Source organism: Pleurodeles waltl, chromosome 7 (genome assembly GCF_031143425.1).
Source record: "Pleurodeles waltl isolate 20211129_DDA chromosome 7, aPleWal1.hap1.20221129, whole genome shotgun sequence".
NCBI lineage: Eukaryota > Metazoa > Chordata > Amphibia > Caudata > Salamandridae > Pleurodeles > Pleurodeles waltl.
In genome coordinates this window covers 356416710-356441093 of record NC_090446.1, presented here as the reverse complement: position 1 = coordinate 356441093, position 24384 = coordinate 356416710, and the positions used below count along the sequence as shown (strand labels likewise).

At 45.6% G+C, this 24384-nt stretch overlaps 1 protein-coding gene across 2 annotated transcripts in view; it reads right to left on the bottom strand.

Annotated features, from left to right (window-relative positions):
• GGT7 (gamma-glutamyltransferase 7) overlaps window positions 1-24384 on the bottom strand; it is a 213605-nt gene that overhangs the window by 184245 nt on the left and 4976 nt on the right. The window contains exon 1 of one of the 2 annotated variants that reach the window (XM_069243798.1): window positions 2643-2774. The exons of the other annotated variant lie outside the window; for it this stretch is intronic. The gene's annotated coding sequence lies outside the window, so the exon portion shown is untranslated. Of the gene's footprint in view, window positions 1-2642; window positions 2775-24384 lie in introns of those variants that run through there. 2 annotated transcript variants of the gene reach the window in all.

The window sequence follows — 24384 nt, the reverse complement described above, 5'->3', positions numbered from 1 at the left end:
TGCACAAACGAAGCAACCAAGCTTGATTTCTCTCAGGGTGATGTTCCTGGAGAATATTTATAAAAAATAGGGCCCAAATTGTATGTTTCTCATCCCTATTGTCCAAATAATTGGCCAAATACGCAGATCTTATAGGCAGTTATGAGTTGCACCGAAATAATAAAATACTTTCAAGGTGTGCCATATTACTCTGACCCTCACCAAAGATTTTGAGGAATCAGGCATGGAAAACTTGTAAAAGTTAATGTAGTCCATGTCCCTAAGCTGCTTAAAAAGACACCAGTTTTACATGAAGTTCAAATAATCCGAGTACGCAGACAGTCAAGAAATCCTATAATTTGTCAAATGTACCCTTAACTTGTCTTTACAGTTCCTACTACTGTTCCTCCTGCAGGCCTGAGGAGCAAGAAACCAGTTTGACAGTACAAGACCTATAAACCATGGCCAATAACCATACAGCTTTCATTAGGTTTGCAGGTCCTGTGTTGTCAGACACTGGGCACTGACCAAATCCCCCAAACTACTAAAGAATAACAGTGTGAAGCAATTCTTCAATCATCCAACACGTACAAAAAGGAAATTCCTGACATAAACATATGGTCAAGCACAGCATCCCCTGTCACAAAATGTTTTGAAATGACTGGTCAAGTCACATTCTAGTTCTGCACCCAATTTTCAAAATGAAACCACCATCAGAAACCCACTCGAAAAGCTTCTTCAAACTGGTTAATGAACACTTACACCCCCCGCCCCCCCCATACCCCCGCCACCAAAGCAATGAATGCCCTAAATATGCACCTCTGGTATAAATTCAACAGTGGGATATTACAACAAGGCTTAAGAGATATTCTTCAACAAAGGACCTGAAATTATTTAAACAAACCAAAAGAACGGTGACCAACACCAAACCTCAAACTCACTGAACCCCAAAGAGCAGCATATGGATTTTCAAGATTTATTCTCTGTCTGTCTCCCCAATACGTGAAGACATGCATAAATCAATACAACCAGGAGAATTTCAATTTCCATGAGAAAGTCAACATATTGCCCCCAGTAGGAGAATGAGACTGCTAATCAAATGCAGGGGTGACTCCAGAACCAGAAGATTCCCAGGAAGAAACATTTTCCCAATGCGAGTAAGTATTCGGTGTCTAGCGCAGAGATGCTGTGCATATTAGAAGGGGATCTGTAAAGCAGCAATCTATCTAAAAAGCACGGGCAATAACCTTAATTATCCTTTCACGGGAGCCATGCAGCAGATGCAAATGAAGTATGATGGTGACATCTACACAGCTAATGAGCGCTCACACATCTCCCCAGTACTCAATAGGGACCAATGCGACCCTTGGCTCACAAACCTTTACTCAGGAAAAAAAGAATGAACCTGTGAGCCACTGACACAAGTACTTATCGTGGACTTTTTTGTCCAAAGGAGAAACCCCAACGTAGGAGAACCCGATTACACTACAGAATGCTCAATTTCAGTCCCACTCATGTAGGTGTGAACAAAGATCATTACACACAAATAGAAATAAAAAAACATGAAGCAATAGAGTACCATAATGTTAACGGGAACAATTGGCAAGTTTCACAAGAAAATGACCAGCAAACTTAAGAAATTGTTAGCTGTGAACCTTCCAAAAGTGCCTTAAAAGTCCAGCATTTGTGAGGCAAAACTAAGCTCATGCTACTTTTTACATCTGAAAGAAGATGAGCATGAAAGTCCCTCCAGAGGTCAGGAAGACATGGGAGTTGCCACCTAACTGGAATTGACTCAAACCTCATAAAGACAATATTGGAAGGATCAGCTGTAGAAACAGGTGGCATGCTATGACTTGAAAATGATACTGAATTGGTCTACCAACTAAGCTTGACACAAACTGCCTAACCTACCTAGAAGCAAGAACCCTCTCTAAAAGAAGGACCCTGTATATCCAATTTACCTGAGAAGCTTTCATCAGACTTAGGCTCTAGATTACCCATGCCACCTCAATATATGCTAGTACAGATATAATATATTTAATAATACCTACAACATGCACAGCTTTTCAACCACTGAGACAACAAAAAAGATCATGCAATCCAAATCAGGCCTGACTTGCATCATAGACTTGCAAACCAGCAAAGCGGCAACTGCAGAGCTGCTGAAGTCCACCTAGCCTGTCTTGATTAACACAAAGATCTCCAAGTATTAAGCTGTCCAAAAAGCTCCTACAACAAAAAAACTGTCTTCACCCACATCATGAATGTGAACCCCACTGCTGAGACATCCGCAGAGCTCTCACAGCACTCTCTTTTATCCTGATTATGATGCGTCCAAGAGTCTCTTGTAAAGCACCACTGCCCGACTTAACTTCTGTTCGGGTATATGCACACTATGAAACCTACAGACCTCTCACATTACAACTCAATCTAGATATAAAGAATGCACGAATATATACCTCAGTCCTGCAACTTTCACATCATTCTCAGAAACACCTCAGTTGCAACTTGTAGTTTGTGCTCGCCTAGATGTATCAACACACTTGCAGAGCCCTTAAAATACATTTCGTCTCAGTGCATTCTAGCAGGGAATTCAAACAAGGCCATTTCTACCGAGAAATCTCAAAGGGTTAACATGCCATCTGGAAAATTCCACTTACCTGCAGGTTCACAGCCCTGGATCTTGGTAGGGAAGACAGTGTGTGATTTCCATCTATCCGAGGCTGATGAAACGAAAGCAATTTACTTTGGGGTTGGGGGTGTTGGGGGGGGGTCAATGCGAGTGAGAAAGAGTGAACTGTATAACGCACAAGTTCACATTTAAACCGTAAAAACGTAGTTAGGAGCACCGATTATCTGCCACGCTAACAATGTAAAACCTCCGCGTTCGAGGAAGGGGAGAAACAAATGAGGACGTGGAGTGGGAGACGGCGAGGGAGTAGAAGAATGCGAGGGGCGGGAGGAGAACAGGTATGGTAAGAGGGAGAGGAAGAAAATGAGTGCTTATCTGTCTTTAGACACTATCATCAAATGCGCATTTTTGGATAAGGTTCGGTGACTGGAGGGTTGGGAGTGGCATTGTCTTCTGTTCAAAGGGGTCAAGTAGGTTCATCAGTAAACCAGCGACAGGTGCATGTCCTCCTGCCTTTCTGTGCGTTCCTTTGAACACCTTTTTGGCTTCAGCAGTGCACATCAAAAACAATACACATGATTATATACATTAATACCTTACTTGATGGCTCAGTACTGAGAAACTGCAGAGAAACACTTGAGATGTCTGACCTGAGCGGAGTTGTTTGTGATCAGTTCAAAGGAATGCACAATTAACTTTTCTGAGGCGGGAAGAACAAGTGAATACCAAGGTTTTCAGGACTCTATTCTGTATTTTTACAGATTTTAGCAAATCCCAAGCACACAACAGCCGTTTTTGCATTGGAAATTCTATCATCGGCGTGGACTAGTAAGTGGACGGATGGATAGAGAGGGATATCGTTTAATGAATCTGCACGAAACGTCCCCCCCAAAAAAAATCATCTACGTTGGCTCTTCGTGGCATGGTTCGTGCCGATTCTTTACTCCTCTGTACAGAAAAAAAGGCTGAACACAATTGCACTCGACTTGAGAGGTAAGGAGAGCTTTACTTAAGCAAGTACGATTGCTCTGTTTCAATAGCTTTCAAGAACTTAACACTTAAAAAGAGTATTCAGCTTCGGGAACGAATAGGTTACACTTAAGAGTTTAACTGTTAATCGATGGAGAGGATTAGTCAATCCAAAAATAAATGCCTACCACTGGACTAGGGACGTTTTTTTCAGCCGCCGCCCATTGCAGATTCATGAGTCCAGATGTGTACTTGTGAAATCACTGCACAATGATTGGGTAGCTGTCAGAGTAACATTTCTGTTGCACCCACCATTACCCAGAGGGTAAACCGAATACCGTGCTGGGAAATGCGAAAACAAAACGCAAATAAGGGGGAAAAGATGAGTGTAACCTGACCAACAAAGCACTGTTGGGGGAGCGATGCAGAGGCACCTCCGGTGGCATTAAAACTAATACATAAAAATCATTTTAATCACAGGATTTGCAAAACTTTTTCAAGACTTGTGAATCCTATCCTCTCCCTGGGGCCCGTGACCCTTTCCGATGTCTCACGATTCACAAGTCTGCACACGATTTACAAATTCAGCTCAGGATTCACAAATCAAATCCTAGCCCCCCTCCCGGAATACCTAGGATTTTCCTGGGGTCTCAGGATTTCCGAACACAGTTTTTTAGAAAAATAATATGGTGCACTACAGTTGTGCATGACCAAGCCCCACTGTGCATGGGCTAGAAAGGGGTTGGTTGCAAGCGGTGGCTTGGGCTCAGGCCCAAGCTGAAGGCCATATCCTGAGGGGTTGGCCCCCAAGGTGGGTTTGGGAAGGGCCCTGGTCAAAGGTCAAGCACTGTGGCCAGCTAGCTGTGCACAGCCAAAGACCATGCGGAGAAGCTTAAAGCCAAACTCACAAGGTGTTGGCCACAGTACATGGCCGTAGGCAATGCCCTGTGGCCAACTCTCCTATGCACGGTCAAAGGCTGTGCACTCTGTAGGAGCTGTCCACTTTTAGGGGATAGGGCACAAGAGTTGGCAATGCAGTCGACCTCTGCATGGCGAAAGGATAAGTATCAAAGACTGCCTGTTTGGGCACAAGGTCTGTCGGAAGGGAAGGATCTGAAGATAACCACCAAAAGCACAGCTAAAGGCTGAGGTAATACCTAGAACAAGAACTCTGTGTGCCTAAAAACGTTGATGTAAGTCATTGGAATAGCAATAAACGATACATTATCTGTAGTGTATCCTTTCTGCCTACTGTATAAGACTATTGTCTGTTACCTGTGATAATTACATAATATATATATACACACACACAAACACACACACACACATATATATATATATAATAATTCACTGACAAATGAAATGTTACAGTGACGTTATAGTTAGATGAAACTTTCAGTGGCAAAATAATGCTTTGTTCTCAAAAAGACCACAAAATTCACCAGTTATAGTTAGCAGAGCTAACTATACTGTGTGCCTCGTCTTGCGCTGTTTATGACCTCAAATACTACAACACTCATAACATGTTCTATGACATAATTTTTGACAACACTGAAGACATCATCCAATGAGTGTGTTAGATTGTTTAATAGTTTACATAGAAGCTGGTAATTGCCGTAATACTTTTCTAACTAATTTTGAACAGCTAATGGGTATTCTACCAAAACAGACCTCTAGATCAATGGGCAGATGAGAGGCATACATCTTGGCTTCTACATCGATTAAGGAAATTCATCTGTAATTTGCAGGATTTGAGTGTTCTCAAGATTTGTGAATTTGATGTTATACGCTGCCTCACCAAGAGTCTGGAATTGACATTGTTAGCAGTGGTTGATTGAACAATGGTCCTAGGTGTGTGGTCCAGACAATGGGATCTTTCATAAATAGCGTGTTTGGAAGGTTGGTGGGCCCAGGTGCACCCTTAGACCTAAGCCGTTGCAGAGTCTGTGCCACCTACGTGAGGCTCAGCATAAAGTAGAAGTCCTGTGCTAACAGGGATTTTTGATGAAGGTGCTGATGGGTGCCTACTTGCATTTTCGAAGGCTGGGCCAAGTCGGCCTGGTTGTAGACTGCATTTTTGTATGTTGACCTATCAGCCTCCAAAACACCAGCATTATGATGCCGGTAGTGGCTGTTAGGTTATTTGTTAATTTCAGCCCAGAAGCATTTTGAATTTTGCTGCTTACTTGCATGAAGCAATTTAGTCTAGAGGGCAGTCATAAAGTTGGACTTGTCTGACCACATGGCTTTTTCGTAATCTTGTTTAATTTTGACAATCTTTAATTTAGTTGGCTTTCTGAGTTGGCAGCCCGGTAGGAGAGTATGTCGCTTCTCCTTTTTGAGTTGCCTGACCTCTCTGGGGTATTTAAAAAACAAAATGCAGCATTCCACATTTTTTCATTACTTTTTCAGCTGCAACCGTGGGTCCTTCTAGGTCCACCCCCTCAATTAGAGGTGGGGTTAAGGGTACCCGTACAATGCACTCAAGTCTTTTAAAACTATTTTCAGGACAGGAGATCAGGTCCCCAAGTACTGTGATGGCTGCTGCTGCATTACAGCACTTGTTCCAAAAAGGACCCCTCAGCCGATTAGAAAGCTTGATTTTTTAAATTTTAGCCCAACAGTCCAGATATCTATGGCACCACTGGGTAGTTATAGTTATGACCATGTTTCCATAGGAAATAGATTTTTTGGTTGAATAATAGAAGTCCTATCTACCTCAGCTTATTTCTGGAAGGTTTTCGGGTGTTCTGTCAAGAGTGGGCCGAGAAAAAGGGGAGGGGGGCGGGGATCAAAAACACATTTCCGCATGCAATTTTGTAAAGGAAAACTGAACTGAAATACCGCAAAAACAGCTGAACAGAATTACACTACATTTGGCAGAAAGCTTGATCATGATCCAGAAAGCTTGCTTTTTGTGATTTGGTCCTCAAGTCTTAAAAACCAAACAAAAAAATAAGATATAAGTGGGCAGGGTACGGGGTCCAGCCTGGGACCGGTTTCAGGGTATCACCCCTCATCAGCGAGGATAGTTTGAATCCAGTGGCACAGTGAGCAGAGGATCCACCTTCCCACTTAAGGTGACAGTAGCAAAAAAAACAGTTCAGGATGGACTGTTCCCCTGGAGGGCAGGGCCAAGACTGATTTGCATATGGCTGGGTCCAAATTAGGGTGGTGTGGTGGGCAAAAAACAATGGATTAAACCCATATCTTTATGACTGGGAGTGGATATTTGCATTGTTCAGCATTCCGTCCATCATCTGTTCTTTTTGCCTTTATCACCCTAAGTAGGTAGGGTATGCCCAGACGTGGGTCCTGTGGTTACTGCGCCACTGAATTCAAGCTAGCCTGGCTGATGAGGGTTGATACCCCGAAACTGGTCCCGGGATGCTTTTTCTGATCTAGGAAGGACCTGGCCTGGCAGTTCGGGCTGAACTGTTCCCATGGGGAGCAGGGTTAAGACTGATTTGCACATGGCTGGGTCCAAACGGAGATGGTGTGGTGGGCTAAGAAATGATGGATTAAATCTTTGTGTTTGGGGTGAATATTTGCATTTTTCAGCATTCTGTCCATCATCTGTTCTTTTTCCCTTTGTTGCCCTAAGTGGGAAAGGTATGCCCAGACATAGGTCCTGTGCTCACTGCCCCACTGGATTCAGCCAGCTAGCCTGGCTGATATGGAGTGATACCCTGAAACCAGTCCCAGGATTCTTGCTTCCGATCCTGGCCTGGCAGTTCGGGCAGGACTGTTCCCATGGGGAGCAGGGTCAAGACTGATTTGCTTATGGCTGGGTCCAAACTGGGGTGTAGTGGTGGGCCAAAAATAATGGATTAAACCCAGATCTTTGTGACTGGGGTGAAAGTTTGTATTGTTCATCATTCCGTACATCATCTTTTCTTTTTGCTTTTGTGAACCTGTTTTTGTGGTTTTAGGACTCAGTGCATTTTTTCCTTGCTAACGAGTGGCAAAATGTTTGTGCTTTCTCCTTCAACAAGGGGAAAATTGGCATCTACCTGATTGGTACCTTCATTTTACTTGTAAGTCCCTAGTATATGGTGGTAAATGTACCCAGGCCTGTGAATTAAATGTTACAAGTGAGCTTGCAGCACTCATGGTGCCACCCACTGAAGTAGCCTTTTAGGTTCAAATGCATTTTTATTAGCATTTAGTTCCACTGATACAAGAAGCACGGGAGTCCATACAACTGGACTATGCTGGTATACTTTACGTGAAGAACAATCCCCAACACTTTCCCCTCCCTGAATACATTTTACCCTACAACCTCCCCCACCTCTTTTTCCATCTCCCAATATCCAATGCACGTTGGGCATCATCGAGGTCAATTAGGGTAGTGCACCTCCCTTCCTCAGGTTTTAACAGTTCAGGCTTCCGAATGCATGGTTGATGTCTGTCATATCGCGGAAAAGTAAATATCCAATTTGGAGTCATCTAAAATCTTTAACACTTATAGCCTTTTGGGGCAAGAAAGTTCTTTGTAGTCAGTGCTAAAGATGGTGAGGAGGGGGGCCCATTGTTTGTAGAACCCTTTTCCCTTACCTATGCCCTACAGGCTATTTTCTCCATGCTCAGGGCCCACCAAAGTTTCTCCAGCTATGTCTGCTCCAAGGATGGGTGACATAGTCCCAAATTTCCTAAGTTTGCCTGCTTGGCCGAAAATAAAAGATAGAAGATTAGGTGCCCTCTTGTACATCCATACAGGGAGCATATTTCAGCACGTTTGGCTAAGACTGAGCCAGTGACAGCTTCCACTGCGTCTGGATCATCGTCCTAACATTTGTCAGCGTAAGGCATGATCATAGCACATGGGTCAGTGATCCCCTTTCCTCACAGCCCTTCCAGCACTCCAAGCTCTTCCGCCTTCCATCTTCGCCAAGCACATTGATAGAGAATTTTCAGGAGGGATTCCCTGCACAGAATATTATGCCCATCTCCTTTTCCCAGTCTTCCTCTCTAGGGTTTAATATCTTGCATATTTGGGATATGGCATGGCAATCCCCTTTGCTGGTAAAAGGTATTTTTCAAAAGCAGTAAGGGTCTGGTGGCACCATGTTTAATTTGTGGGGTAAGTAGGCAATGTTGTATTTGTATATAGCAGAAGTGTTCCGATTTCAGGAGTGAACAATTCATCTTGTAGCCGGTCAAATGTTTTAACAGTGATTTGGTTGAACATATCCCTAAGGGTCTTACATCCTCCCTTTAACCACCTCTGGTAGAGGGCTTAATTTCTCCTGGAGTAAACTCTGGAATACCCAACAGGGTGGTGAAGAAGGACGGAAAAGAGATGAGGCCCCTTTTCACCACTGCGCTCTCTGAGACCACCAGTGTGGCGCTCGTAATCAAAGAGTGGTAGTACTTTAGTACGGTGTGCTTTCTGTTGCCAGGGAATCTCCCACAGGGGCCCCTCTGCCACTGTATGGTCGATCATGCACCACCCCTCCTTACTTGCCTCCTGCCGTGTCCAATGTAACATGTACCATAGATGGGCCGTCACATGATATTGGGCTAGATCTGGGATTCACAGTCCTACCTGAGGTGGGCATATAGAGCATTGTTTTCTGGACAGGTGCTCTTTCTTGCCTGCCCACACGAATGTGCAACACATTGACTGTAGGTCGTTAATATGGCAGCGTCTGGAATACATAAAGAATCTAGGGTAGCATGGGCATTTTGTATGTTGCTATTCAGCCAAGCAAAGAGAGCATCTTATATCTCCAAAGAATGAGTTTTGCTTTTACCCCTTTTCTCAGCAGCTGGAGTTTAATGTCTTTTGTCCTGGAAAGAGTAGGCTCTGCAGAAAGCTCGAAGTAGTTATTGTGGTCATTCGCCCACTGGGAGTCGGGGGGTTCGTTGTTTTTTGGGGGGGGGGGTGTTTAAAATCTGTGATTTGAAGAAGTTGATTTTGAACCCAGAGACACTCTGATAAGTAGCTAGCTCCTTCAGGACAGCTGGGAGGGAGCCCTGTGAGTCTGCAAGAGAGAGAAGGATGTTATTCACAAACATTGGCAGTTTGATATCCTACGTTGGGCCAATGGCTCCAGTGCGAACAGAAGAGGACACAAGGGGCGTTCCTGGTTTCTCGTGCAGCGAGTGATCGTGACCCAGTGTGAGTGGAGCCCATTGTGGCACCCAGAATCCTGTCAGTAGCCATCTTGTAAAAGTCTCTCTCAATCCCATAAGTTTTTTAATGTCCGCCATAAACTCCTAGGCCACTCTCTCAAGTTCTGCGTCCAGAGTGACAAGGAACAATTGCTTGGCACCTGTGGTTCCAATATCAAGTAGATGTAGAGCTTTTTTAGTATTGTTCCCCTGTTTGTCATTCAGGTATGAAACCTGACTGGTCGGGATGGACCTGATCTCCCATCAGTGGCTGCAGTCGCAGTGCGGGAATTTTGGTGAAGATCTTTGCATCCACATTGAGGAGAGATATGGGTTGGTAAAAGGTACAGACAATAGATTTTACGCTTGGTTTGAGATTAAGGAAATAGTTTACTGAGCCATGGAGTGGGTCACCTGGGCATCGTCTGTCATTTCCTGGAATACTTTGTGTAATAGAGGGAGGACACAAAACAGCAGTAAAAGGCAGCTTTAAAGCCATGCGGTTCTAGTGCCCTAGATAGGTGTATTTTAGACATACCTTAGAGGAATTTCCTCTTTTGCTATGGGTTTATTAAAGTTCTCCCTGTCACTCTCCGACAATCCAGGTAGAGCGGCTTCCGCTAAGTATGTGGCCCACGTCTGCATATTAGTTTGCTTCTTTTTCTATAGGTGGGAGTTGTATGCATGGAAACATTTGGCCTTTTCTAAGTTGGAGGTGTGTACTCACCTATTAACCTTTTGGCCCGGCGCACCTTGATGAGGTTGGCTAAAAGTCTGCCTAGTTTATTGTGCAGTTGGGTAAGAAAGTAAATCACCTGTCTAATTCTAGGACTTTAATCTGTCCTTGTATCATTAAGATTTGCCTCTAGAGTTTGTGGGAGTGGGTACGATTATCGTCCTGATCTAGTATGTAGAGTTTGCCAGTGAGTTCTGTTCTGAGTGCTGTCTGTATTTTGCGTAAGCATGCTGATTCCACAACAACACTGCCCCGTAACACTGAGAGGGTCGCTTCCTTCACCGCTCCAATATTGTTTTGGGTGGTGTAGTCAACAATTCTTGCCTTAATATTTGAGATTGTCATTGGGTCCTGCATTAGCGAGTTCCAAAGTCGCTATAAATTGTCCAAGCCCTGGGGGACTGTCCCTTTGCTCATCAGTATGCCGGTGACAGGAGAGCGATCTGAGAGAGTGATAGTATGTCTCCATGTCTGGCAGCAGTTGTTTGTCAAACAGGAAGGTCTTATGGACCCTGCAATAGTACGACTAATTCTGGTCTAAAGGGTGTTGGGTCCTTCAAGTGTCCACCAAACCCAAGTCGTTAGAGCAGGCTCTTTCCCACAGGGGATAATCCTATGTATTCCCCCCTTCCGGAACTGAATGCATCATAACCTGCCTCGAGGACCAGATTAAAACCCTCTCCCACCAATACAGTGCGGTGGACCATGCTTTCCGTCTGCAAAGCATCTGTTAGGAACCACTCATCCCTGGTTTGGGCTGTATAAGGAGGCCAGAGTGAGTGGGTTGGGGGGGAACTTAGAATCCTGTGAAGGCCACCCAACAACCCTCTATATTCTAACGAGTACCAGTAACAATCAAGGGACACATTTTGTGGACCTGGATTCTCACTCTGGTGGTTTTCTTCCCACCAGAGGAGAAGTCCTGGCTCAAGAAACTATTCAATGTCAGATGTGATTGGTCCTCCTTTAATGAATGGGAGTTGAAAAATGGCCCTCTCTGAAGGTTCCTCCCAAACTTTTTGCCTTCATCCTCCTCTTTTTCTGACCTCATTTGTGTTGGCTTTAGGACTCTGGACACTTTACCACTGCTAACCATTGCTACAGTGCATGTGCTCTCTCCCCTAAACATGGTAATATTGGGTCCTACCCAACTGACATATTTAATTTACCTGTAAGTCCCTAGCAAAGTGCACTAGAGGTGCCCAGGGCCTGTAAATTAAAAGCTACTAGTGGGCCTGTAGCACTGGTTGTGCCTCTCAAATAAGTACCCCCTTAACTATATCTCAGGCCTGCCATTGCAAAGCCTGTGTGTGCAGTCTTACTGCCACTTCGACTTGGCATTTAGAACTACTTGACAAAGGCTTAAACACTGATTTTTCTACAAAATAAGTCACCACTAAGGTAACCCATTGGGCACGGTGCTATATAAATAAAATGCAGGACATATACTTACGTGTTCTACATGTCTTGGTATTGAAAAACTCACAAATTCATTTTCCACTACACTGAGGTCTGCTCATCTCATAGGCCAGAATTAGAACTGCCCTTATATACTTTTAAGAGGTAAATTCAGATCTGAAAGGAGTAGCCCTGTCGTGTTTAGCATGGCCAGAATGGTAATACAAAATCCTGCTTACTGGTGAAGTTGGATTTAATATTACTATTTTAGAAATGCCACTTTTAGACAGTGGGCATTTCTCTGCACTTACTGCCACTTGTGCCTTACATCCTGCCTCCAATCCACGTCTGGTCTGTGCAGTTGACAGCTCCCCTTGTGCATTCCACCCAGACAGCTATAAACACAGGACACTCAGTCACATCTGCATATTGAATGGGTCTCCCTGGGCAGGAAGGGTTGAGGGGCTCCCTCTTTCACTTCAAAGGATAGTGACCTGCCCTCACACAAGGGACTAATAACCCCCCACAGGGATCCTGGCAGACAGGACTGGGCTGAAATGGGAACTTGTGCACTTGACACTTTTGGATCTACACCTGGACACTTTCAGAAGGACTGCCTGGCTGCCCAAAGGACTCATCTGGACTGCTTTGCTCAGAAATACTGCTGCCCGGCTTGTTGCCCTGCTGGCCTCTGACTCTGCTGGAAGGACTCTGCCTTCCCTGTAAGTGCTCACCAGTGGCTTAGATTGAGCTTCTCTTCTGTTCTGAAGTCTCAGGGCCACAAAGACTTCACCAAAAAGAAGAAAATCCCTGTGCATTGGAAAATCGAGGGAACGTCTACAGAATCAGCGCAGCGCCTGCCTCACGGCTGATAACTCACTGTATTGCTGATCGGATTGATGCCGTGCCAGCTCCTTCTTACCAGCCCATCAAGGATTTTCAACACATCGTCCCTGGGTGTCAAAATATCCCTGCATTGCAATGAGGAACAAAGGCTATGCTCCTGGAAATCAACACATCACCTTGCAGCATGGAAAGAAAGAACGCATTGTCTGTGCTCACTGGAAAATCCAATGCAGCGCATTATTTTTCAATGTATTTCCTCCTCTGCAGCCCCTGTGCATCGTTATTTTTGAGGCATCCAAAGTACTGTGTGTTACAAGGCTATAACCCCTGATTCTTAAGGACTAAGACTCATTTAAACCTTTTAAAAAGTGATATGTGGACTCGTGCATATTGGATTTTTGTCGTTTTGATATTATTTTATTCAAATAAATATTATCAATTTTTTTAAACTAGTGTGGAGTACTTTTTGTGGTGTTTTCACTGTGTTACTGTATGAGTCATTGCACAAATACTTTAAACATTGCCTTCTAAGTTAAGCCTGCCTGCTCTGTGCCAAGCTACCAGAGGGTGAGCACAGGATAATTTGGATTGTGCTGAGACATACCCTGACTAGGATTGTGGTCCCTACTTGGACAAGGGTGTATACCTCTGCCAACTTGAGACCCATTTTCTAACAATGGGTCTCTTGGACAAATCCTAAGTCAGTGTCTAGGGCCGGTTCATGTAGGCCTCTAACATTATAAGTAGAAAGGGTCAATTTAAAGGCAGCCACAGGATGCTAAGTGGCTATGTACGTCTATACTGTTAGTTACCTATGAGAGGGACACCATAGAAAAGTGAGGGAGATATATATCCCACCCCCAAATCCTCCCCAATATCCCTTAGCAGTAATCGTTGGCATCACAGCAGTCAACAACAAAAGACACATGGTGGTTGCCCAAGTTATTCCCCCGTCCCACGCCTGAGAATGAGTAATAGAGGAAGGAAGAATTTAACTTAGGAGAGCCTGTGGGGGGAAAGACCTCTGTCAACAGTGGCCGGAGGAAAAGTTCACTCCGGCCCAGGGCTAACCCAGGGGTCTTGTAAGAGGTACAGGATCTCTTAAGCTCTCCCGGAGCAGTTCCATGCATGCCCTAGCCCCTATACTCACAGTTGCCCCTGGTCCTTCACTTTAGAGTAACCAGTGGGGAGCTGCAAAAGTTTTGTTCTGGGGAGTTTGGAGTCCATCTGCTGATGACTTTCTGTACCTGTTCTAAGGCCGCATTGTGACCAGCTAGAATCTCCTCCTGCTTAGGGGTCTACTGTGCACCTCTGCATTTCACAGTTGTCCATACTAGGCTTGAAGGCCTAGGCAAATCTGTGTTGTATTCACAATCCTCAACAGGCGGAGGTAGGCCTAGAATCCTTCCTGGATCAATTTGAGGACGTCTCTTACCCTTCCATTCTAAAAGAAGTCGGAATGGATGGCGACATCTGTACTGTATCATACTTTGTTGGCTCTTAGATAGGCCGTGACATCTCAGAAGTCCCTCCGTTTGATGATGGTCACTGTTGAGAAATCCTGTAAGATTTGCAGTTCATCTTCATTGAGCGAGATGCGGTCTCCCTTTCAGGCAGCCTCTAGGATCACTTCTTTTTCTTCTAAGTGTGGAAACAGACCAAACTATCAGGGGGGTATTTCCTGTTTTGGGTACTGCCATATCGGCCAGCTCTGTGGGCTCGGGCTATGAGCAGGGGGTTCTGACGTGCTTCTCCAGAAGCGCCTTGGCTAGGGCCTGGATATAGTGTCTAATGTCCTCTCCTTACTTGACCCGCAATATTCCTCAAATGTGGAGGCTGCACCTCCGAGACTGGTTCTCTATGTCTTCCAGGTTTTCTTGCAATATCACAAGTTGTTTGGACACCAATATGGATCCACACACCTCAAAGTCCAGGGAGCGCACATCTTGAGTCATTTCCTGCAATTGAACCCTCTAGCTAGTGCCTTCCAGGGTTGTGCCTAATTTCAGACAGGTTTTGTTTGAGGTCTGCCCGGACTGCCCCACTTTTGGTTATGATGTCTGAAAAAAATGAAGCATGAAGCCTTTAGAGACAGGTACGTTCTCGGGAGAGGTGAGTGTGGATGGAGGGTCGGTGTCTTGGTCACCATGATTGTTTAGTTTGGATCCTGCATCCCTTTTCTTGGCATGGGGCAACTGAAGAAAGTCTTTAATTGAGATATCCTGTCCGTGTCTGGTGGAAGCCATTGTTGTCCATTCACCTAGATGTGTCTCCAAGTCCAGTTGGTGGTGACTGCAAATACCACCAGCTCCCAGTCTGTTTCAGGACGCCAATTGGAGCCCCACTACAGATATGTAATACTGTACGGCATGGGGTTTTTCTGATCCCAGATGGGCTGTTATCACATGGGGCATGCGAACTCTGCCACAGACGAACAGCTTTGGCAAAACAATGTCTTCCTTGTGCAGTGCTGTGCTGCACAAAGGCTGATGTGGGGCCGCAGGACAGTTGTGGGTATGCCCTGGTCTGTTACTATTCTCAAGAAGGGAGAAGCTGCCTCTGGTCAGGTCCTTGGGAAGCTGATGATGGGCAAGCTACCAATCCTGGCCAGCCCAGTTCGGTCAGTACAACCCTTACTCTCCGTCAGTCCAGCCAGCTTGTGTTTTCCTCGGTTTAGGGTAGGCTGCTGCCCACTGACCCTTCCTGATGCTGATGTAGGGTCAGTTACCAAATCCAGCCGGCCAGGTTTAAAGAGTGCGGGCCTCGCTCCCTGTTGACCGTTGATAGGGAGTGGCCTTGGAAATGCTGACTGACCGTCAGCGATGACCGGCATTACAAGATCTGCACTTCACGATACAGCAACGACCATCTGTAATGCTCTCCCTCCTCCTCAGAGTCCCCTCCACTGCAAACAAGATTCTTTGCACCAGACTTTGAGAAGGCAACTTTTCAAAGGAAACTAACTTGGTTCCTATCTAACTTGATTGCGTTGGACCCATAATCCAATGCAATCGCTCTGAACTTGTGACTTTCCCCTAGTCTTTCACGACGATTTATCCCCGAGTAGTGATTTGTACTTTAAGTGCTGTATCTACCTATACCTTCTCATTTGCATTTCTCCTGTTCTACTGATTGGATTTTGGTCATTTTTAGTATAATTTTATTTAATAAAATTGACTCTATTTTTCTAGATTGGTTTAAATTTTTTCTTGTGTTATATTCTCACTTTATTACTGTTTGTGTGCTTCATAAGTACTTTACACTCTGCCTTTAAGTTAAGACTGATGGTTTTGTGCCAAGCTACGAGAACGTTAAGCACGAGTTAATTTAGCAACTTTTGTATTCCACACTGACAAGGATTGTGGTTGTTGCTTGAGTGGGGCTTCCACCCCCTGAACCAGTAACTCTATTTCTTACAAATCTCCATTTAAAAAACAAGTAATCTTAGGCATTACATATGAGTCTATTGCATTGACCATCATGAGTCCATTTCATTAACCATCATTTGATTCAGAGCCTCTGTCTGTTCCTCTGATGCATGGTCAGATTATTTTTCTATCAAACTACTTTGCAAAATATTCACTTTAGGCCAATTTACTGATTCTCTCATTAGAATATCCCAAGAGTGACAATATTGCCAAGGTTATTGCATCTATTCTCTTTCTCTCCTTCTTACAAAACAATTGACAAAATGCATTGGGCAGCATGAGCTAGTTTTAGCTCAAAGATTCTGTATCTCAAGACAATAAAATGATACCCACAGGTAAGAATAAACACTTATTAAGTGCCAAAAGCAATTCCATTTGTGTTGCGCACAACATAAATAGTTATGATTAGTGCAATTCTACACAGCCACATATCTGACATTCACACAGAACACACCGCATACACCTGTGTGTTGTATGTAGATACAGAGCTTAAAAAAGTAAAAATACTTTCAAATCACATTTTCTCACTTCTCAGCTAGCAAAAGAGGAATGCTGAGTGTATCTAGTTTTCCTGATTGAGTAATGTGTCAGGCAACAAGGTGGGGGGTGCCCAGCATTGCTCCGTTTGCCCTACACCGCTACTAGCCAGGACTAATTCAGACATAAGGAATTAATAATTGTCTTTGAAGCGAAGCACTGGCTAAGTCGAAGATGAAAAAAACATTCTTCATCCCTATGCCCTCTCCTCCCACAGAGCCCTCCACTGAATACAGTAATCTTCTGGCATCTCACTTCAATGACAAAGTCATCAAGATATACTCTGGGTTCCCTTCTTCTCCTCCCCCAGGTACAGTAGAGTACCAAACGATGGATCCCTCCCTCTCCGGAAGCACATTAACCGCTTTTGTACCTCTCACTGACACCGCTACTACCAACCTTCTTCTTCAAATTAAATCGGGCTCCCCCCTAGACCCCGCCCCTCCTTCCATCCTCTCGCGAGTTTCAGATATTATTGTACCTCCCCTTACAAAAATACTGAATCATTCCCTATCCTTAGGTTTCCTCCCCCCTCTTTTTAAGCATGCCATCATTAAGCCTCTTTTAAAAAAAACGAAATTGAACCCATCTCTGTTAGAGAATTATAGACCCATTGCTCTCCTTCCCATTTCAACAAAAATTCTGGAGAAACATGTTAACCACCAATTAACCAGCTACTTAGAGAGCCATGAACTCCTTCACCCCACTCAAATGGGTTTCAGAGCCCATCATAGCACGGAGTCAGCCCTCCTTACAGTGACGGAGTCAGCCCGGCAACTTCTGGACCAAGGGTCTCATGTAGCCGTGATTCTACTTGATCTCAGCGCAGCTTTTGATACGGTGGATCACAACCTTCTCTGCTGTAGGCTCTCTGAATTAGGGATAGGAGGCCTAGCACTGTCCTGGCTGTCCGCTTTCGTCAAAGGTAGATCTTTTCAAGTCCTGGACCGAGCCTACTTCTCTGATATCTTTCCATTGACTTGTGGAGTTCCTCAGGGCTCCTCCCTGAGTCCAACTCTTTTTAATGTTTATCTATCCCCGCTGGCTAAAGTGATCGCTCCCTACAATCTGTCTTTGGTCACCTATGCCGACGATACTCAACTTGTGGTGTCACTATCTAGTTCTGGGGATTCGTCGGCGGCCAACCTTTCGTGTTGTATGAAAGACATTGGAGTTTGGATGATCCAGTCTAAGCTTAAATTTAATGATGGAAAGTCAGAAGTCATTGTACTAGGCAATGCCCCCCCAGCCCCTCCCCTTTCACTATACTCTGAGGCCTTCAACAATCTTCCTCCTCCCAAGGACCAGGTAAAAAGCCTTGGTTTTTGGGTGGATTCTCGCCTGACCATGGATTATCAAGCAAAAAGAGTTTCCTCTACATGCTTTGGCATTTTAAGAGTCCTTAGGAAAATCTTTAATCTTCTTCCCCCTATGGCCAGAAGAATCCTTGTTCAAACTCTGATCCTTTCCCGTCTGGACTATGGGAACTCACTTTTTCTCAGCGCCCCGGCTTATGTCATAAAAAGGCTGCAAACAGTCCAGAACGAAGCTGCCAGGCTTCTTGTCAATCTTCCCAGACATTTATCCGCTAAGCCTGCTTTTTCCATACTTCACTGGCTCCCTATTAAGCAGCGTATTTATTTCAAGACCCTATGCATTGTTCACAGAGCCCTGCAAGATAAGGGTCCAATGTTCTTTAGAAAGCGGCTATATCTTTATGTCCCCTCTCGAAGTCTAAGGTCCTCCTCCTCTCGACTTGTGACCATCTTGCGGTCTAAGAGAGCCTGGGGGGCCAACTCCTTCTCCACCAAGGCCGCTCGTCTCTGGAATGATCTTCCCTCTGAACTCCGTCATGAACACTCAGAACTGCTTTTTAGAAAAAAACTTAAGACCATTCTTTTCTGTAGGTAGCTCTCTGAATTCTCCTATTGCTAGCACTGGTCAGGTTAGGTTTAGCGCTGGGATGCCTTCGGGTCACTACGCGCTTTATAAATCCTTAAAAACTAAACTAAACTAAACTCTAATCAAGCTGACTACTGTAGCGATACAACCAAATAATGTATGCAGACATGGTTGCATGTGTCCCAGCGATAGAAAAAAGACAGAGGGGGTTATTCTAACTTTGGAGGAGGTGTTAATCCGTCCCAAAAGTGACGGAAAAGTGACGGATTTACCACCAGCCGTATTACGAGTCCATTATATCCTATGGAACTCGTAATACGGCTGGTGGTATATCCGTCACTTTACCGTCACTTTTGGGACGGATTAACACTCCTCCAAAGTTAGAATAACCCCCAGAGTCAGGTCAACTTACTTAGGCTGGCCTTGTTCTGGCTCAAGAATGTGGCACCGAAATCTAGCAGATTTCCTCTCAATACTCGAACTGAAAGGCCCTATTTGCTTAACTCACACTATACCATCTCTGTGCCACTTATTTAAGCACCATGAAGGTGTCATTCGAAGGCAAGTTGGGGAGCAAAAATGGACCTGCTAATGGAGTTGATACACAGCCTCTGGGTGGCAAGCCTGCAGAGCCACCAATGCATGACCTGCTACAGATCCTGTTGACCTCTGGTGGTGGACACAGATTAGTCTCTAGGATATAACAAACCACCTTATTCATGTTGATGGACAAACTACAGGCACTGCAGATCAAATGGGAGACTGCTCATGGTAGACCATTTTTGGGTGAAGAAAGGAGAGCAAGCCCCGGAGGGGGGCACAAGATATTACAGAATACATGCTACAAATATACACAGTTTAACTATTTACATGTACATACTTCACATAGGTTAAACGGTTTGCTACAGACGGACACCATGCACTGACCATGCGGCAATCTGGCAGACGCTGACTTAACACACATGGTATGGAGTTGCTCCATTATAGTGCAATTCTGCAACAGGGTGATGAGGGGCATGGAGCTCACACTGAATAGACATGTCCTGCAAACTCAAGTTCTGCATACTGGCCATCTACCCACAGCAGACATACGAGAAATCAGGCAACAGATTCCTTGACCTGGCCCTAGTCAATTCTCATAGGGAGACAGCACGACAATGGTGGTTAGCAGAAGCACCACCTCATAGTAAAGGCAAAAGATTGGTGAAGAGTTGGCTATGGTCGAGGGAGCCGCCATAGGGATAGAGAAACTGAGACATCATCACTGCCTTCACGGCAGCAGACACCTGAATACCCCTATGACAGCTTGCACCATATATCCTGTGACCATCCATTTTTCTGGCCTCCCATTGCAGTCTTACATCCCATGCTCTATGGCTGATTATCAACCATGTGAATACATCTAGAAACTGTTAGTTCATACACATGATACGCTTAGGCTTTACTTACAAGCTTGTTGGTAAATACCATCAAACTGGCACATAGAGTAAATACGATGCTACGGGGTTCAGTAAATAACATGTGTTAAATAACACTGATTGTGAGTTTTTACCATGCACTGTTGAATTGTTATTTAGCTCATATGTTAGATACTGAGTAAGTGCTATTTACCCCATGTGCTAAATAACACACCCATTGAATAGTTCCCAAAAAATACCAGGAATTGGTCATTTCCATGCACTGAAGTTCCTGGAATGTGGAAATTCATCCGTAGGAAAAAGAAACACCCAGAGAAACACTCAAAAGGACCGTAGGACACGCCAAAAAGTACACCAAAAACTCCTTCCGTGCGGAATTTTGGTGGACAAAGCACCTTGAAACAAGACACACAGAATCTACCGCCATCCTCTGATATCTCAAGAAACCTGCCAGACATTTCCATCATTGACCCAGGCAGGGAAAAGGAGTATAAGTTTACGGATCCTGAGCGGGAGGTCCTGGCCAAAGAGGTGGTGAGACACCATGGCACCTGATGAATAATGACCGCAAGGGATATGTTATTTTCGGGGGCATTTAATAACATCTATTATGAGTATGTGGAGAAGTGCATTCAGATTTTGGTGTCTATTGCATCAAAACCTGCATGTTCTGCTGTAGGTACCATACACATTTCCCCTGCTAAATTTCAGCATGTTTGACGTGCCGAAACTGAACAAAGCTTGAGGTATTCAACGCATCTGATAAATAGCATTCAACTTGTAATTCTGATCTGTGCTTAAACAGAATTTGCACAGGGGTCAGAATTAACCAACTCACTCATAATCAGGTCCTGTGGTCTACCGGGCCATCTCATGCTGAAGATGCCGCCAAAAAACAAAGAAAACCATGCTTGTTGAATGACATAATGGCCATAATCAATACTGAATCAACATAGCCACATGATCTTGAGAACATTAAAAATGGGCTTCAAAGCTTGAAATTCCAGGTACATAAGCGAGTTCACAAGCACCAGCACTTAATCATGAAAACTGGGGGTAGTTCACCTCTGCTCTACATCAAACCATGGGAAGAGCCACTTATGACCATCCTCAACATGTCTGGAGTGGAAAACATGAAAGAAGGTCTTTAAGTTGGAGCAATCCAAATTAACAGCCAAGAGAGCTGTAAAGAAAGTACACGTGGTTAAGTTGACTTGGCTGAGAATGCGTCCATTTTCTTATGATAATGGCATTACTCCTAGTCCTACTCCCTCGCCTTCCTTTTAAACCAATGAGGCCTCCCGCCTCCCCCTAGACCCTCCCTTCCCCTTTTAAACCCCCCCCCCCCACCCTTACCTCCTCCTGTACAAAAACCAAGCCCAAGCAGCAAGTCGGACAGTCCGTACCGGGAGGGCGGGAGGGAACGGAAAAGGAAGGCGAGGGAGTAGGACTAGGAGTAATGCCATTATCGTAAGAAAATGGACGCATTACCTCCCGTCCCTCCCTCGCCTTCCTTTTAAACCAATGAGACATAGCAAGAAAAACACAGGAGACGGACACTGAGTTGCAAGAACCTTTATTCAAATCCTGCCCCAAGGACACCAAAACACCCTTCCCCTATTACCTCATAGAGGATAAGACCCGGTGACCTAATACCGACTCCAAACTACCCAAGTCCGATAGCCTATAATGACGCACAAACGTCAAAGGTGAAGCCCAAGTGGCGGCCCTGCAAATTTCCACCACGGAGGTCCCTTGTAGTTCCGCCACTGTAGCCGCCATACCTCTGGTAGACCGACCCTGAATCCCTTGAGGCGGCACTACCCCTTTCAAGGAATAGGCCAACAGAATCCAAGATCTCACCCACCGACTCAAGGAAGCCGTGGAAGGTTTCTCACCTTTACGTGCCGGACCGAAATTCACAAAAAGCGAATCCCCCTTACGAAAAGAAGCCACCACCCGCAGGTACTCCAATAAAGCCCTGCGTACATCCAACAAATGCAAACGGACCTCTTCCTTTGAGGAGGGATCAGGACAAAATGAAGGAAGGATAACCTCCTGACGGGAATGGAATGAAGAATTGACCTTCGGAATAAAGGAAGGAACTGGAACCAGAACTACCCGATCGGGAAAAACCTTACAAAAAGGAAAGGAACAGGCCAATGCCCCCAACTCCCCTAACCGACGAGCCGAAGTAATGGCTACCAAAAAGAACGTCTTCAAAGACAGATGGCGTAAATCACAGTCCCCCAGTGGCTCAAACGGGGCCTCTGTCAAAACATCCAAAACCAAAGAAAGATCCCAGGAAGGAAAGGAACGTACTGGGCGAGGAAACAAATTAACCAGACCCTGAAAGAATCTAGGCATCAGGTGCCCTTCATCCTGAAGATTCCGCCACGGACCTCTGAATGCCTGAATCGCCACCCACTGTACCCTCAGAGATGCTACTGACAAACCCAATTGTGCGCCGTCCTGTAGGAACTGCATCACCTCAAAGATAGACGCGCAGGTAGGATCCAACTCATGATTCAAACACCAAGAAGAAAAAACCCGCCACTGTCTACCATAGGAAAGTAAAGTGGAACGCCGCCTGGAAGCCAATAATGTAGAACTCAACGCTACAGGTACCCCCAGACCCGTCAAGCCCCGCCGTTCAACTTCCAGGCTGTCAAGTGCAACCTCCTCAACGACCCCACTGAGAGGCAGGGAAACTCCAGGGGGGATGGACAAAGAGGCAGAGGCCACATCCTCCCTTCTGCCATCAGCCGTAACAACGGGAACCAATTCGCTCGCGGCCAAAGAGGTGCAATCAGGATAACCCTGGAGCCCAGATCCCTCACCCTCAACAGAAAAGCCCTGAGAAGTTGAAACGGAGGGAATGCATACAACAGACCCCTCGGCCAAGGACATGACATCCTGTCCACCTCCCAGGCCTGGGGACACCGAAACCGGGAGCAGAAGCGATCCAACTTTGCATTTTCTGCGGACGCAAACACATCCAACACTGGAAGCCCCCAAAGCCGAACCAGATGCAGAAACAGAGACTTCCGGAGGGAGAAAAGTTGAGACGAAGGAATCACCCTGCTTAGAAGATCCGCCCGAACATTGACCACCCCCCGAATGTACGTAGCCCTGAGAGAAGGAACCCACTCCTGAGCCCACACAAAAATCTCGCTGGCCAGACTGAACAGAGCCCTTGACCTGGTCCCTCCTTGTCGGTTGACATAAGCTTTGGCCACTAAGTTGTCTGTCCGAATAAGAACCGCCGTCCCCCTCAGGGACCCCTGGAAATGGACCAGAGCCAGAAAGACCGCTCTCAATTCGCGCCAATTCGATGACCGACTCGCCTCCCGAGGGGACCAAAACCCCTGAACCTGAGCCGACCCTGTCCACGCACCCCAACCGGAGAGGCTGGCATCCGTAGTCACCACCACGGGCCTCAGAGGAGATAAAGAAACCCCTACCCGAAGATGATCTGCATCCAACCACCATTGCAACTCCCTGCGAATCAATCTGGACCCCGGAACCCTGTCCTTCAGAGAACCGGACCCCGGAGTCCACCTTTTCAAGAACCATGTCATCAGGCATAGGAGATGGAAACACGCCCAAGGAACCAGAAATATCACCAATGCCAAATGACCCTGCAGTCACAACCAAAGAAGAGCTTGTGGCGCAGTCAGTAATACAACCTTCCTGACCAAGGTCTGGAGTACACCCAACCTCTTCTCTGATACCGATACCAATCCTAGAAGAGTCTGAAACCGAGCCCCCAGAAAAACCAGATCCTGGGACGGAACTAAATCTGATTTCTCCCAATCGATTAAAAACCCGTGGTTTTGCAGGACCCCCAGAACTTGGTCCACCTGTCTCTGCAACAGGACCCGTGACTGGGCATGAATTAAAATGTCGTCCAGATATAGATGAATAAACACCCCTTCTGCATGTAGCAAAGCCACCAGGGGGGCCAGCACCTTTGTGAAAATCCGAGGAGAAGATTTCAGACCGAAAGGAAGAACGCAAAACTGGTAGTGTTCTTGATCCACGGCAAACCTCAGGAACCTCTGAGAAGATCTTGCCACAGGCACGTGCAGGTAAGCATCCTGCAGGTCCAGTGACACAAGAAAGTCCCCTTGCCTGACCAATGGAAAGATAGTCTGAAGAGACAGCATGCGGAAATGCACTGTCCTGATCCAAGTATTCACCTCCTTCAGATTGAGCACTGGTCGAAAACCCCCTGAAACTTTCTGCACAAGAAAGAGGACCGAATAAGTTCCCCGACCCCTTTCTTTCAGTGGAACGCGGGAAATGGCCCCCTTGACCAACAAGTCCCTTACTCCGTCCAATAATGCCCTTCTCCTTGACCCCCCTGAAGGCAGAGGGGTGGGACGCACCCCTGAATCTGGAGGAACCCTTACAAAA